This window comes from Saccostrea echinata, unplaced genomic scaffold (genome assembly GCF_033153115.1).
Source record: "Saccostrea echinata isolate AGI-Se365-2 ecotype Australia unplaced genomic scaffold, CSIRO_AGI_Sech_v1 ptg000036l, whole genome shotgun sequence".
NCBI lineage: Eukaryota > Metazoa > Mollusca > Bivalvia > Ostreida > Ostreidae > Saccostrea > Saccostrea echinata.
The window spans coordinates 4652502-4667222 of record NW_026889785.1 but is presented as its reverse complement, the minus strand read 5'-3'; positions in this window follow the sequence as shown (position 1 = coordinate 4667222).

The window sequence follows — 14721 nt, the reverse complement described above, 5'->3', positions numbered from 1 at the left end:
AGTGCTCCGGGTATGAGTGTGTATCTTTTTGTATCTGATAAAATATAACTATTTGTGCTTTGTTTGTGATTAAAACATGCATATTAATAAACTGAAACATGAATTTAATGAAAATAATAATTTCATATTTTTTATCAATGTTTGTAAGTAAATATCAATGTTGTCCACGAACTTTACGGACAACCCTCGTACACTATTCCAAAAGAATGAAATCCATAAAGTCACTAAAGTCCTTTCAGTTCAATAAAGTCAATGGTGTGATTTCGAATAAGCTCGCACTCATTTCATACAGGAAATTAACAATAATTGACTAGATATTTAAAATGACTAGAAAATGAACATAGATCACAACCTAAAACTTACACATATATACATGAACCAGTACCAAGTAAAATAAAATGTTATGTTATAATAATGAATAACCATTTCAATTTAAACACTCGAATATGAGGTGCTCTTCCCTCCATCATCTTAGCTTAGCAAAAGTTCTCGGGTCACCACTAGGGATGAAATAATCCACCTGAACAATATCTCATCAATTAAAAACTTAATTAAGATGGAGCAATTAAGGAATTATTCCGTTTTACTTTGCCATGAGTTGCTATAGTTCTTTAATACTTTTTTGCTTTCAGGATGAAGGTTCTCCAGTCTCCATATTTAACTGAACAGAATGCAAAAGTGATTCAGAGCATTTTTACCGAAGGTTTCATTAACACTGTCCTCCAATGTCAAGATTGCAATTTTTGACTGTTTCTTGAAAGACAAAATTTCTTTTAGAAGTTCTTTAGGTTTTCTATGTTAAACGCTTTGATTTCATTATCTTTAAGTCGAATGCTTTACAGAACCGTCCCCATTTTCTTTGCCGAATTTGACAGAAAACCTGCTTGTTGCTCCAACAACGAACGTTGCTCTAGTTCTCCTAATTCTTCAACCAAATATTGAACAGGCTGTAACGTGCGAACAATTTACAGGGGTTGTTTGCTCCTTCTAGGCACTGAATCTAACCTCAGGAATTACCAGGGGTCTGTGTTTTATGCCTTCTTTTCAGATTTATAAGATACAGATTATCAATAATACAATATTTAATCTATTAAATCCTTCTTTAAGTGATTATTTGTACAGATATTAATATGAACAATAAAGTGTCTTTCTTTGTTTATTAGAATGGGAATGAACGTTGCAGCTATTGCAGAAAAAAAATTACATAACACCCCTATGCGGGTTATGCATTTCTTCAACATTAATTCCCATACTAACAACCAAAGAAAGCATTTTATAGTTTAAAAAGATAAATGTAAGAGAGTTAGATGTTAAACATGTAAAAATTCATCTGCCAACACATATAACGAAAAATGTAAGACAGAGAATTTGGAAACCAAAAGAGGGTAAATTACGCTCAAAATCTGAAATTGAACTGAATATGTTAACTGCAACTCTTAAACGGTCACTATTCAGATGCAGGGTCGAAAGTAATCCACTGTTGACAGGGACTGCAATACCTTCAGGAATGGGAGCTAATGATGGAGTAGAACATACTGGTAGTGTAGATAGAACCCCGTTATTGACAGGAACTGCAGTATCTTCAGGGATTGTGAGTTCCAAACGTAGTAGAAACTGGCATTGCTATGTCCATCAATAAAGACTTAGTAGCCCTGATGTTAAAAAAAGACAATTTAAGTACATTCAAATACTGAAATATAGTTGTACATGTTTAACAGAAAATGCATGAAATTCCTTAGTTAAGAAGGCAGTGACTTTTAAGTATTCTACTGATACCTATGTTGCAGTTGGGGAAATTCCTTTTCTTGTCATCTTCTTTAACCCCTCTTCCTGCAATGTCCTGCAGCAATTTGAAAGTCATCTTTATATTTTTTTTAAGTGAACTAGGTCTTAAGGTTTTCTACGATTTATCATTTTTTTTTTACTTTATTTTGTATATTTCTCCTTCATCTCGACATTTAGATATATCGACGATGTATAATCAATTAACAATAGTTATTTTTATTCTTATGCCGACAGTCGCCCGCGTGGCGCAGTAATTGAAGCGTTCGAGCTAGAGACGCGGAGTAAGGAGTTGATCCTTACGTCGCGGGTTCGAATCCCACTGTAGGACGTATAGACTGATCCTTCGGATGAGACCGTATAAACCGAGGTCCCGTGTCGCAGTAGGTGCTGGCACGAAAAAGATCCCTCACTGCTCAATGGCCCGAAGTGCCGAGTATAGGTCAAAATTTGCAGCTCTCTACCGGCAAGTGGTGGCGTCTCCATACGAGTGAAAAATTCTCGAGAGGGACGTTAAACAATTAACAAACAAAAAAAAATCATATGCCGACACGATATATCCCAGTGAGCTTGAAATGAGTTTGAAACATCTTTTTTCATATTTGGATATTTTACTAGAACGAGACGTAAATGGTAATCAAGCAAAAAAGCATTATGATAAACGTGATGATTTAATTTTTCAATCGTCAGCTTCCCTTACTTTTGCAGCAATTTACCCTTATCACGTGCATTTACATTTACTGGAGCCCGCTTTGTATCTTTTTAAGAATATTAATGAAGTTTCGATATCCAGTATAGTTACGGTAATTCAAATTCATTTTGGTTGTTTGAAAAAAATAAAACTATTAAAACTGCCATATGATTTTGAAGAATTTTCTCCTCAGAAAGGGAGCAATGGGTATACTTTGCATTACCACTTGTAGCTTTTGATCTCTAGCTGCTGTGTCTTTATTTAACTCTTTGTATCCATGTCTGACATTTTCATGAATGATTAAAAAATCTACATTCTCATAAGACTTCACAGAAATGGCACTGAAACCTGCCATCATTTAATCTGTTTGCCTAGTAATTCTCTGGATGCTTAGGATTGGCTAAAAAACCGTAAATCACTTCTTCATAACCATTTTCTGACAAACGTTTAAAAACACTTTCAAAAAAAAGAATCAACCAAGCTTGTTGTAAATTGACTAGGACCGGAGACTCCAGACCACGACCACTAATGAGTTATATAATAGGAGATTTTATTACGGAAGCATAGATTGTTTTGGCTGTTTTTAAAGAGAAATACGATGGGTCCGCCATCATCAGGGGTCCAACTTACTCACATGTCTTAAGCTTTAGTTATACGTGAGTAAATTATCATTTCGCCTATCTTTCTGTGATTACTGTTGGTGATTATCGATAAAAATCTCTCTGCAACTTCTGTCTGTTTGCAAAATGTTCCAGTATGTGTGAATGTTTTTTTAAAACCCCCATTATATGGGTTGTATTTGGTAATTATGTCTCCCCTTCCAGGGGAGACATATTGTTTTTGTCGATTTTCTTCTTCTTTTTCTTCATCCAAATTTTGTCCAGGCCGTAACTTTAATACCCTTTGACATTAAGACTTCAAACTTGGAACATAGATAGATGACATTGAGAAGGAGTGCACGCCACAAACATTTTTGACCTTGACCTATTTATGAGGTCAAGGTCAATCTTTTACATCAAAATAGAGTTCAGCCCATAACTTGAGATCCCTTTGATATTAGAACTTCAAACTTGTAACATAGGAAGAAGACCTTGAGACAAAATGCACTGCATTAGAATTTTGACCTTGACCCCTTTCTGCCTTCAAGGTCAAATAGGGAAAAAACACGATCTGACCATAACTTGAAAATCTTTTGACAATAAGGCTTCAAACTTGGAACATGCAGAGGTGGAATAAAGGAGGGATGTATGCCACCAAAATTGTTGACCTTGATTCAATTATTATAAGGTCAAGGTCAATCTTTTACATCAAAATAGAGTCCAAGCCATAGCTTGAGTACCCTTTGATATTAGGACTTCAAACTTGTAACATAGAAAGAAGACATTGATACAAGATGCAACACACCAAAATTTTTGACCTTGACCTCTTTTCTTCCTGAAGGTCAAATAGGGAAAAAACTTGATTAGACCATTACTTAAGAATCCTTTGTCATAAAGACTTCAGACATGGAACATGCAGAAGTGGTATGAAGGAAGGATGCATGCCACCAAAATTTTTGACCTTGATCCAATTATTATATCAAGGTCAATCTTTTACATCAAAATAGAGTCCAGGCCTTAGCTTGAGTACCTTTTGATATTAGGACTTCAAACTTGTAACATAGAAAGAAGACATTGTTACAAGATGCAATGCTTCAAAATTTTGACCTTGACCCCTTTCTTCAAGGTCAAATAGAAAAAAAACTTGACTAGACCATAACTTGAGAACCCTGACATTAAGACTTCAAACTTGGAACATGGAGAGGTGGTATAGAGGAAGGGTGAATGGCAACATTTTTCACCTATACCTATTAATAAAGTCAAGGTCAATCGTTTACAGGAAAATATAGTCTAGGTCATAACTTGAGAACTTTTTGACATTAGGATTTCAAACTTGGAACTAGGAAAGACAACATTGAGACTAAATGCACTGCATCAAAATATTTGACCTTGACCACTTTCTTCAAGGTCAAATTAAGAAAAACACGACCAGACCATTACTTGAGATCCGTTTGACATGAAGACTTGAAATTTTGTACACAGAATTTGAGTTGAGATGCACTGCATTATTATTTTAGACCCTGATCATATATTTGCACTCGTTAATGTTGGTAAAGAAGGGGAGACATGTGTTTTTTTGTAAAAAAAAAAAAAAAAATACTCACTAGTTATAACATTTGGTTGATGCTGTTTGCTGTTCTCTACAATTTATACTGGTATTTAACACATTTCAGGGATATCTAACTGGCCAAGCTGGTCCTGACCGTTCTGTCTGGAGCTAACTTAATTTTGCCCTAAACATACGCCAATTCATCCTCAAAAGCAGCTTTTAACATTTCCAGCTGACTTTGAAACTTGTTTGTAGTAAGACCCCCCTTACTGTCAAAATCCACTCCAGTTTTCTCGTTTTTTAATCGACGTAAAACAACAACAATCAATCTCATTTTTTAGAACTCCGGTCCTCAAAAACTGTTAAGTTGAACATAGTGGTGTCTGTTACAGGATTAAAGGTTTCTTTTGTTGTACATGTAAGCGGTTTGGACAGCAGATAGTACCAGGAGTGATAATGATGTCCTTTGAAATGATTATTTCATGTCTTATCACGTCCTTTGAAATGATTATTTCATGTCTTATTTGGTCCCGGTCGCTTGCTGATGCAGCGTGAAGCGTGTCAGTTTTGTTCCTCTGAATTTTTTCCAAGTCGACAATGAAAACAAAAAAACTAAACTTTTGAGCTCATGAAGTGTTTTGCTTAAAAGGTCATTACCTCCACAATGAAGAACAAAATGATCAGAATGTGAGACATGATTTAGTTTCGTCTGTTCTAATGTTGCTAAACAAAGGCCTAAATATCCATTACGTTTTATGCACAGTTTAACATGTGTTAGCATTTTCAATAGTGACCTTGATTTTCTAACAGCAGACCTGTTTACTATTACGATTTCGACGGATTTTGAGTCCAAAATACGTTTCACGTTTTCCTATTATGAAAATACGGAAATCGGGAATCCGTTCGTTTGGATTTTAGTAGTTAGTTTCTGTTATGATTCGTCTCAGTTTGACGCTTTTAAATCGCTAAAAAAGAAAATTTCGAACACTTTACGTAATGTCGGGTTGCCAAAACGGGGTGGTTTTAAAACGTGACAAATTCCTTGAAAAAAGCAAGGTATGATGTTTTTCTTTGCTATTAAACCATGTTTTGGTTATCAGAAATGTAGTTGTTCTCTAGTAATATATGTAAAATCGATGGAAAGTGAAATCTTACTGGCAAATACGAAATCTCACTGACAAATCTAATAAAAAAAATACGGAGAGAAAACAGTATGGGTAAACAGGTCTGTAACAGGTGATTGTGCAGGTGTGTCAACCGACATTGGTGTGAAACTGCCCTCTGCTTACGGAATGGTACCTGCTGTGGATACATCTGACGGGAAAAGCATCTGATCTATTATGGCATTTTTCCATTCCTGGACTTTTGAATCAAAAATATGTCTTATTCTGTCCACAGCATTCCTTGATGCATCAATGCCAACACACAGGCTTCAGTGATTCATTTTGAAAATGGTTATCATGGGTCCAAAGGACCCCTCTTAATGACGACAATGAGTCCCGTGCAAAAGTCAATCCGTCCAAATCCAAGGGTACCGTATATTAGATATCACAGAGGAAATTCTGGTGAAATAAAAAAGGGTATTGTGCGAAAGTGCAAATGTTTTATTGTAGTTGTGAGTGATTTATACTTTTACTATTAATTGCCCAAGTAATAGTGCATGATTTTGTGTCATAAAAATACGAGGGGTGATCAAAAAGTCCGCGAACTATCTCTATATTTTCAAAACCACAATTCAGATCTAAATAAAATTTCGCACACATATAGTCATACATGTGTTCTATATATAGCAGTTTTATGTAATGATTTGCTCCATGTTTGTGACGTCACAATGTGAAAATGACGTCATTAGGTAGGTTACTTGTGACAAAAAATGATTGACTCAGTCGTACTCCAGCAACGAACGGCTGTAAAGTTTAATGTGTATCTTGGAAATTCCTTTGCAGTAGCATATAATACTTTGTTCAAAGTTTATGAAGGCAAAAGACTTGCCAGGAGTTCAATCATTAATTGGATTGATTGTTTTAGTGAAAGAAGGGAGATGGTTAAAAATGATGTTTGCTCTCTTACCCAGTGAAAGCAAGCTGGGAAAGAGATGTGTCTTCAGTTGAGCAATTTGATATGAAAGACCGCCAAGTTACATTCAGAAATATAGTTGAATATCTTAACAATAATACAGTTATTAAATCCCTAAAATATTGTTTACTTTAGACTTTAATCATATTAGTTATGATATAATCGAGGCGCCATGCCTTATATCCAATTTGGATAAACGACGTTCCCAAGACAGAAGACTAGGGTTGTGATGGTCATGCTCATTCCTGGAAAGGATATCCTTATCCACCCATCCTATTACCGAGATTTGGCCATTTTTGACAAGTTGACCGTTCTTGTTATAGAAAATAATTTGCATGGTAAGAAATGTAAGACTCGGAAAAATCTTTTACATCCTGTGAACGGAACGCTTCGGAGCATGTCACGTGACCGCCTGTATCACGTGATTCGCGCATGGGCAAAACGAAGGCAAATGTGCATTTAAATCGGAGAAGACTACTTTAAAAAATAATGAACACTAAAACCTGAATTCATTTCTTTTATGGAAGTTATTCAATTAGTTCGCGAACTTTTTGATCACCCCTTGTAATATATTCTCCACTGTGTACTTTGGTCCTATTTTTAGATCGTACATACGATCTCACACATTGTATCAGTCATAAAATGCACTGAAGCAGAATGAAGTAAAAAAAAGTTTAAGAAGAAATAACAAATGGTCAGAAATAAAAATGATTAAATTTTATACTTCTTAGCTTGTAGGGAAAAAAACGAAAAGAAAAAAAAACAATGATACAGGTTACAGCTTAAATACAAAGGTATACTATTCGCTTCAAAAACGTGCCACGGTATAGACATAATCGGTGATAATCGAACTATGCCATCTAACTTTCAAAATATTTTCTGATAATTTTTTTTTAACTGCAGTTGTGAAATCTGACCTGTTGTTGGCAACCTTATACCTGTTAAAATCGTTCATGCATATCGCTTAGCACGTGCATATGATGCAATCAGTCAAGTTTTGAATCAGATTATACCGAAATATTTAAAATAGTACATGTACTTCTATAAATTTATTGCGTCCATTGGGATGGAAATTTATGAAATAATGCGTCCTGAGCAAAATTTGTGCGTAATTTACGCAGGATGCACACCAAAATGAATCAATGCACACCATTAAATGATGAAATCTGGCAGAAAGCTGCAAAATTAATGAATCGATTGTCACAGTTGATGTTTTCTGAATGATATTCATTTCATTTTTTTTTTCAAAAGGCTACTCCTCCTACAGTTTTTGTCTGATTTCAATATAAATTGGCAAGTAGACTACATAAGGATCCGTAATTCTTTTTATGGGTTTTTCGATGAACGGTGTTTGCATAGAAATTTCTTTGAAATACTTTCAAAATGCTACTTCCTCTACAGTTTTGGTCTGATTTCAATATTACTTGGCAAACAAGTAGAGTACATTAAGACAGAGATTGCAATAAATCTTAAGAAGAAAAAGACAATACCAATGTATTACTGTTGCAAAGTTTCAAGTTCGAACGCTACTTTTCTCTTCCTACGTTATAAGTGTTAACCAGTAGAGCTACAGTCTCTTCAGAGACTTCTAATTTTATCTGCCACAATATAAAGAAATATTGGCATTTTGAAGCGGGTGAAAGTCCCTATTTGAAAGCGAAGTACACTTACCAACCCAGATATCCTGTTCTGTTGAACCAAAACCATTCTTAAATTCTGTCCAATTCCTGTCTAAGCTCAGGGATCCATTGACCCGTTTTTGAATTGCCTTTAAAAGTTAAAATGAATAACAGTTCAATATTTCATGATATAAATCAAATTATTCACATTTATTCTTTTGAACAAGAAGAACACTGTGTATGAATTATAGAATGTACCCTAATTTTAAAATATACTAGATATCATGGAGATGGTGGCGTTCTCAAAGGGCCCCGCTTTCAGCAATGAATATAAAAATGCAAGGTAGCTGAAAAGGGTTTATTTTGAAGAGGAACATTTGTGTTCTATTAAGGGATGTGTTGTTTAAGTCTAAAGGGAACAAAAAGTAACTAGTCTCTGAAAAAGTAATTAAATAATTTTTTTACAGAAAAGTATTTGTGTGATGAAATGACATATAAATATATATGAAAATACGCACTTACATATGACATTTGATATTGACCTTTAAACTTCGTTCAAGGTCATTGCACATCGATTGACCAGTGGCACTTGATGAGTGAAGTATGAGCCACATTGGACCAAGGGGAGAGAAGATATGCTCCGGACAAGGATTTTTCATATAATTCTGCTTCGACCTTAACTTTACACCTAGAAACATGGTTCAAGGTCACTGCACACCCTTTACCCAAAGGCACTTTGTGGTTGAAGTACGAGCCAGATTGGGCCAAGGAAAGAGAAGATATACTCCGGACAAGAGATCTCGGAAGGACGGACAGACTGATCACTATAGGGCGCCCGCAGAGAGGGGCCCTAACTACATACCGTCCATCCTCCGCCCACTGTCTTCATATTCGCAGAAAACTCTGACAGAAAAGGTAATGGTCCCACAGGGATAGATAGTGGAACAATTAAATCTTTTACGACTCGTGTCATTATCGAATACTCTAACATAAAATTGATTTAACGATCTTTTACACAAACCTTCACACTGAATCCAACATATTGAGGATGTTTCAGTAGATTCAATAATTCTACATTCATTTTCAAAATCTAAAGGACATAGTGCCATTTGCTTACTAGTTAAAACAAAATATTGTAAATGCTTTCCACCACATATCATCAAACAATCACCAGACAGTTTACATACTGAATGACCAGCTGATCTAAATTTTAAAATACAATCTTCATGTTTTTATTTTAATTTCTCATTAGTCCACCATAATGACATTAACATCCTCCCCTCCTCTTCGTTTTTCTTGTCTGAACCAGTCCCAGTGGTAGACTCAACCCCCTCCATTTTGGAAGTAAGTATATTTTCTTCAAGACTCTCGTCCAAGATTCCTTCAGAGTCCAGTTCTTCAAAAGAATCTAATTCTGACTCAGCAGTGTCTCAAAGTGAAAAAATCATTGCATTTTATCAAATTTCTTTGAGTAATGATACTTTTAAAAGAAATTCATTCTATTATCTTAAACAATGCTTTGTTAAGCTACACCCAACCTAATATTGATTTGTTTGTTTATTTCAATTTACAATTCATATAATATTTAATTTGTATTTATATGCGATATTTAATTTTCAAATATTACATTTTTGGATCATTACCTTTTTTTATTAAGCGAACAAATACTGAACATGTGTAAGAATGTGCATATAAACAAAAATACTCGATCATCACTAGTCCGAGAGATAGTTTTTCTCTCGGTCCAACTGAGGCTGTCTCAAACATCGTAAGCCTTTCTTTCAGTCCCACCGAGGCTCTCTCGGGACGTCGTTAACAAAGGAGGGTTAAAACACCTCCCCTGTGTTGCCACCTCCGCAGTTAGTTTCCATGATCAACAAATAATTAATCTTGTATTTAAATCTAGTAAAATATTTCAATAAATACATACTAGATGAAATCCCGCGCAAGCGCGGGGAATTGAATTTATACCATTACCAACAGAAAATATATTGTTGTTTCTACCGACAGCCTGAAACAAAGGATTACGCTTTTACCTCTGAAATTCCAACAAAATTAGTGCTGAAATTACTCTCGCAGTAAAAGGGTAGGCAGGTCTGCTGAAGATGAAGAAGGTCCTTATATAGTGCTGTTTTTCTTGTATGATGGATCCCTTTAATTCTGTTGGTTTCTCTTGTCCCAGTTTCCTTTCTGAAAGGTCCTCTCTTCAATTTTCTTGGATAAGATTTCTTATTTTCAGGCTGTCACGGTAGCTCAGTCGGTAGAGCGCTCGCTCCGTAATCGGAAGGCCGCAAGTTTAAATCTCATTGTCAGAAAAAGAAACTCGGTCATGTACGGTGATCTCATTGGAATCTAAAAGAAACTGCTTAAATAATATAAGTTTGTAATAATAGGATCGATTGTGTATTGTTTTACGTCCCGTTCGAGAATTTTTCATTCACATAGAGACGTCACATATACCGGTGAAGGGCTTCAAATTTTGGCCTTTACTCGGCACGTAGAGCCATTGAGCAGTGAGGGATCTTTATCGTGCCAACGCCTGCCGTGACACGGGACCTCGGATTTCAAGGACCCGCAACTTTCACTTCAAAGTGCCGAGCGCATGGCGAAGGAACAGTTGCTACCCATTTTTAGCTCTACTGGTCAGAGACCAGAAGAGCTTATGCGATAGTAAGGTGTCCGTCGTCCGTCCGTCTGTCTGTCCGTCTGTCTGTAAACAATTTTTCAAAACGCTACTCCTCCTACAGTTTTAGTCCGATTTCAATATAACTTGGCACACAAGTAGACTACACTAAGATACATAATTTAGTGCATCGGTTTTGGATTTCGATGGACGGTGTTGCCATGGTTACTAAAAATAGAAATTTCTGTGAAATTCCTTTAAAACGCTACTCCTCCTACAGTTTTGGTCCGATTTCAATATAACTTGGCACACAAGTAGACTACACTAAGATACATAATATAGTGCATCGGTTTTTGATTTCCATGGACGGTGTTGCCATGGTTACTAAAAATAGAAATTTCTGTGAAATTCCTTTAAAACGCTACTCCTCCTACAGTTTTGGTCCGATTTCAATATAACTTGGCACACAAGTAGACTACACTAAGATACATAATTTAGTGCATCGGTTTTTGATTTCGATGGACGGTGTTGCCATGGTTACTAAAAATAGAAATTTCTGTGAAATTCCTTTAAAACGCTACTCCTCCTACAGTTTTGGTCCGATTTCAATATAACTTGGCACACAAGTAGACTACACTAAGATACATAATTTAGTGCATCGGTTTTTGATTTCCATGGACGGTGTTGCCATGGTTACTAAAAATAGAAATTTCTGTGAAATTCCTTAAAAACGCTACTCCTCCTACAGTTTTGGTCCGATTTCAATATAACTTGGCACACAAGTAGACTACACTAAGATACATAATTTAGTGCATCGGTTTTTGATTTCGATGGACGGTGTTGCCATGGTTACTAAAAATAGAAATTTCTGTGAAATTCCTTTAAAACGCTACTCCTCCTACAGTTTTGGTCCGATTTCAATATAACTTGGCACACAAGTAGACTACACTAAGATACATAATTTAGTGCATCAGTTTTTGATTTCCATGGACGGTGTTGCCATGGTTACTAAAAATAGAAATTTCTGTGAAATTCCTTTAAAACGCTACTCCTCCTACAGTTTTGGTCCGATTTCAATATAACTTGGCACACAAGTAGACTACACTAAGATACATAATTTAGTGCATCGGTTTTTGATTTCCATGGACGGTGTTGCCATGGTTACTAAAAATAGAAATTTCTGTGAAATTCCTTTAAAACGCTACTCCTCCTACAGTTTTGGTCCGATTTCAATATAACTTGGCACACAAGTAGACTACACTAAGATACATAATTTATTGCATCGGTTTTTGAATTCAATGGACGGTGTTGCCATGGTTACTAAAAATAGAAATTTCTGTGAAATTCCTTTAAAACACTACTCCTGCTACAGTTCAAGTCTGCTTCTAATCTAATTAGGCATACAAGAAGACTACACTAAGATACATAATTTATTGCATCGGTTTTTGATTTCCATGGACGGTGTTGTCATGGTTACTAAAAATAGAAATTTCTGTGAAATTCCTTAAAAACGCTACTCCTCCTACAGTTTTGGTCCGATTTCAATATAACTTGGCACACAAGTAGACTACACTAAGATACATAATTTAGTGCATCGGTTTTTGATTTCAATGGACGGTGTTGCCATGGTTACTAAAAATAGAAATTCCTTTAAAACGCTACTCCTCCTACAGTTTTGGTCCGATTTCAATATAACTTGGCACACAAGTAGACTACACTAAGATACATAATTTAGTGCATCAGTTTTTGATTTCCATGGACGGTGTTGCCATGGTTACTAAAAATAGAAATTTCTGTGAAATTCCTTTAAAACGCTACTCCTCCTACAGTTTTGGTCCGATTTCAATATAACTTGGCACACAAGTAGACTACACTAAGATACATAATTTAGTGCATCGGTTTTTGATTTCCATGGACGGTGTTGCCATGGTTACTAAAAATAGAAATTTCTGTGAAATTCCTTTAAAACGCTACTCCTCCTACAGTTTTGGTCCGATTTCAATATAACTTGGCACACAAGTAGACTACACTAAGATACATAATTTATTGCATCGGTTTTTGAATTCAATGGACGGTGTTGCCATGGTTACTAAAAATAGAAATTTCTGTGAAATTCCTTTAAAACACTACTCCTGCTACAGTTCAAGTCTGCTTCTAATCTAATTAGGCATACAAGAAGACTAAACTAAGATACATAATTTATTGCATTGGTTTTTGTATTCGATGAACAGTGTTGCCATGGTTACTTAAAATAGAAATTTCTTTGAAATTCCTTTAAAACGTTACTCCTCCTACAATTTTGGTCTGATTTCAATCTAATTTGGCACACAGTTAGAATACACTACGATACATAATATGTATTTCTGTTTTTTTTTAATTTGGGTGAATGGGGTTGTCATGGTTACTGAAAATAGAAATTTCCGTGAAATACTTTCAAAACGCTACTACTCCTAGTTTTCATTTGATTTCAATATAACTTGTCACAAAAGTAGACTACATTAAGATACATAATTCTATTTATTGTTGCATGTTGCAATGTTTCAAATCAAAGTGCTACTTTTCTTTTGTTATACAGACCAGTAGAGCTACAGTCTCATCAGAGACTTCTGGTTTATCGACTTAGGTCAGTCGCGGCCGAGATTCGAACTCACGACCTCCCGATCACGGAGCGGGTGCTCTACCGACTAAGCTACCGTGAACGGTTCTTACCCTGAGAAATGGAACGATCACTTTAGCGAACCGAGGGGCCGTGCGCTAATCGATAAAGAAGGCTATTACAAAATTCACGTTAACTACAAAATATACATACCGGTACCACGGTCTGCTATCCGTTCCTTTGTTATGTTTGAGGTATTGTATACTGCAAAATATACTGCCCATGCAGCAAAACTCAGCTGGCCTCCAAATACGTGTCTCTTACACGGCAACTCACCCGGGAATGTCCCATTGAAAGTTTAATCACGTGAATTTTGCAAAATCTGAGAACTATGGGTATTAATGGGTAAAGATACCAAAGGACCGTAAAGCTAAGCTGATATACAAGTGATTGTCAAACACGTTCCCCTTTTCAAGAAATTGTCTACAATTTTTTCAGTATCCTACAATCACTTGTAATCCGGAAAACTCCATAAATAAAGAAAAATACTGAACATATTTACAAAACTGCCTTAACATACCTTGTTATTTGTCAAATAACTGGCGGATCAAGTAATCAGCTTCTCTTTGTTCATCATCTCTTGGTCTGTACTTTGGTACTATCATGCTAGATTTCTCCATCTTGGGATATACAACTATGCTTCTTGTTTGTTCATCTTCTCTTGGTCTAGAGTGTGGTACTATCATGCTAGATCCCTCCTTGATTACTACGTAATTATGTTCATAATTTCCCCGATTCACAACTTAAGTCCAAAAGCCGTTCTGTACTATCATCTGAATCACTGATATAATCATTTCGTTCCCAATCCCTGTCTTCTTTTTTACTGAATTTTCACTCTCATCGTTCCTAGTCAAAACTGCACTAACAGTGTTACATCTTTTTTGGATGAAAAACTTCCTTTAAAACAATAATGCAAAATCAAAAGCCTGAATTGCTTCAATAGCATCTCACATGAAAAAAAAAACAAGAAATCTGTGAGTCAATGCTCACTAGTAATACCCCCGCTATGATGTCAATATACGCTTTTATGAATCCCACCATCTGGCATGCCTAAACGATTGTATGTTGGTTTACGTCCCATTCAACAATTTTTCACTCGTATAGAGACGTCATCATATGCCGGTGA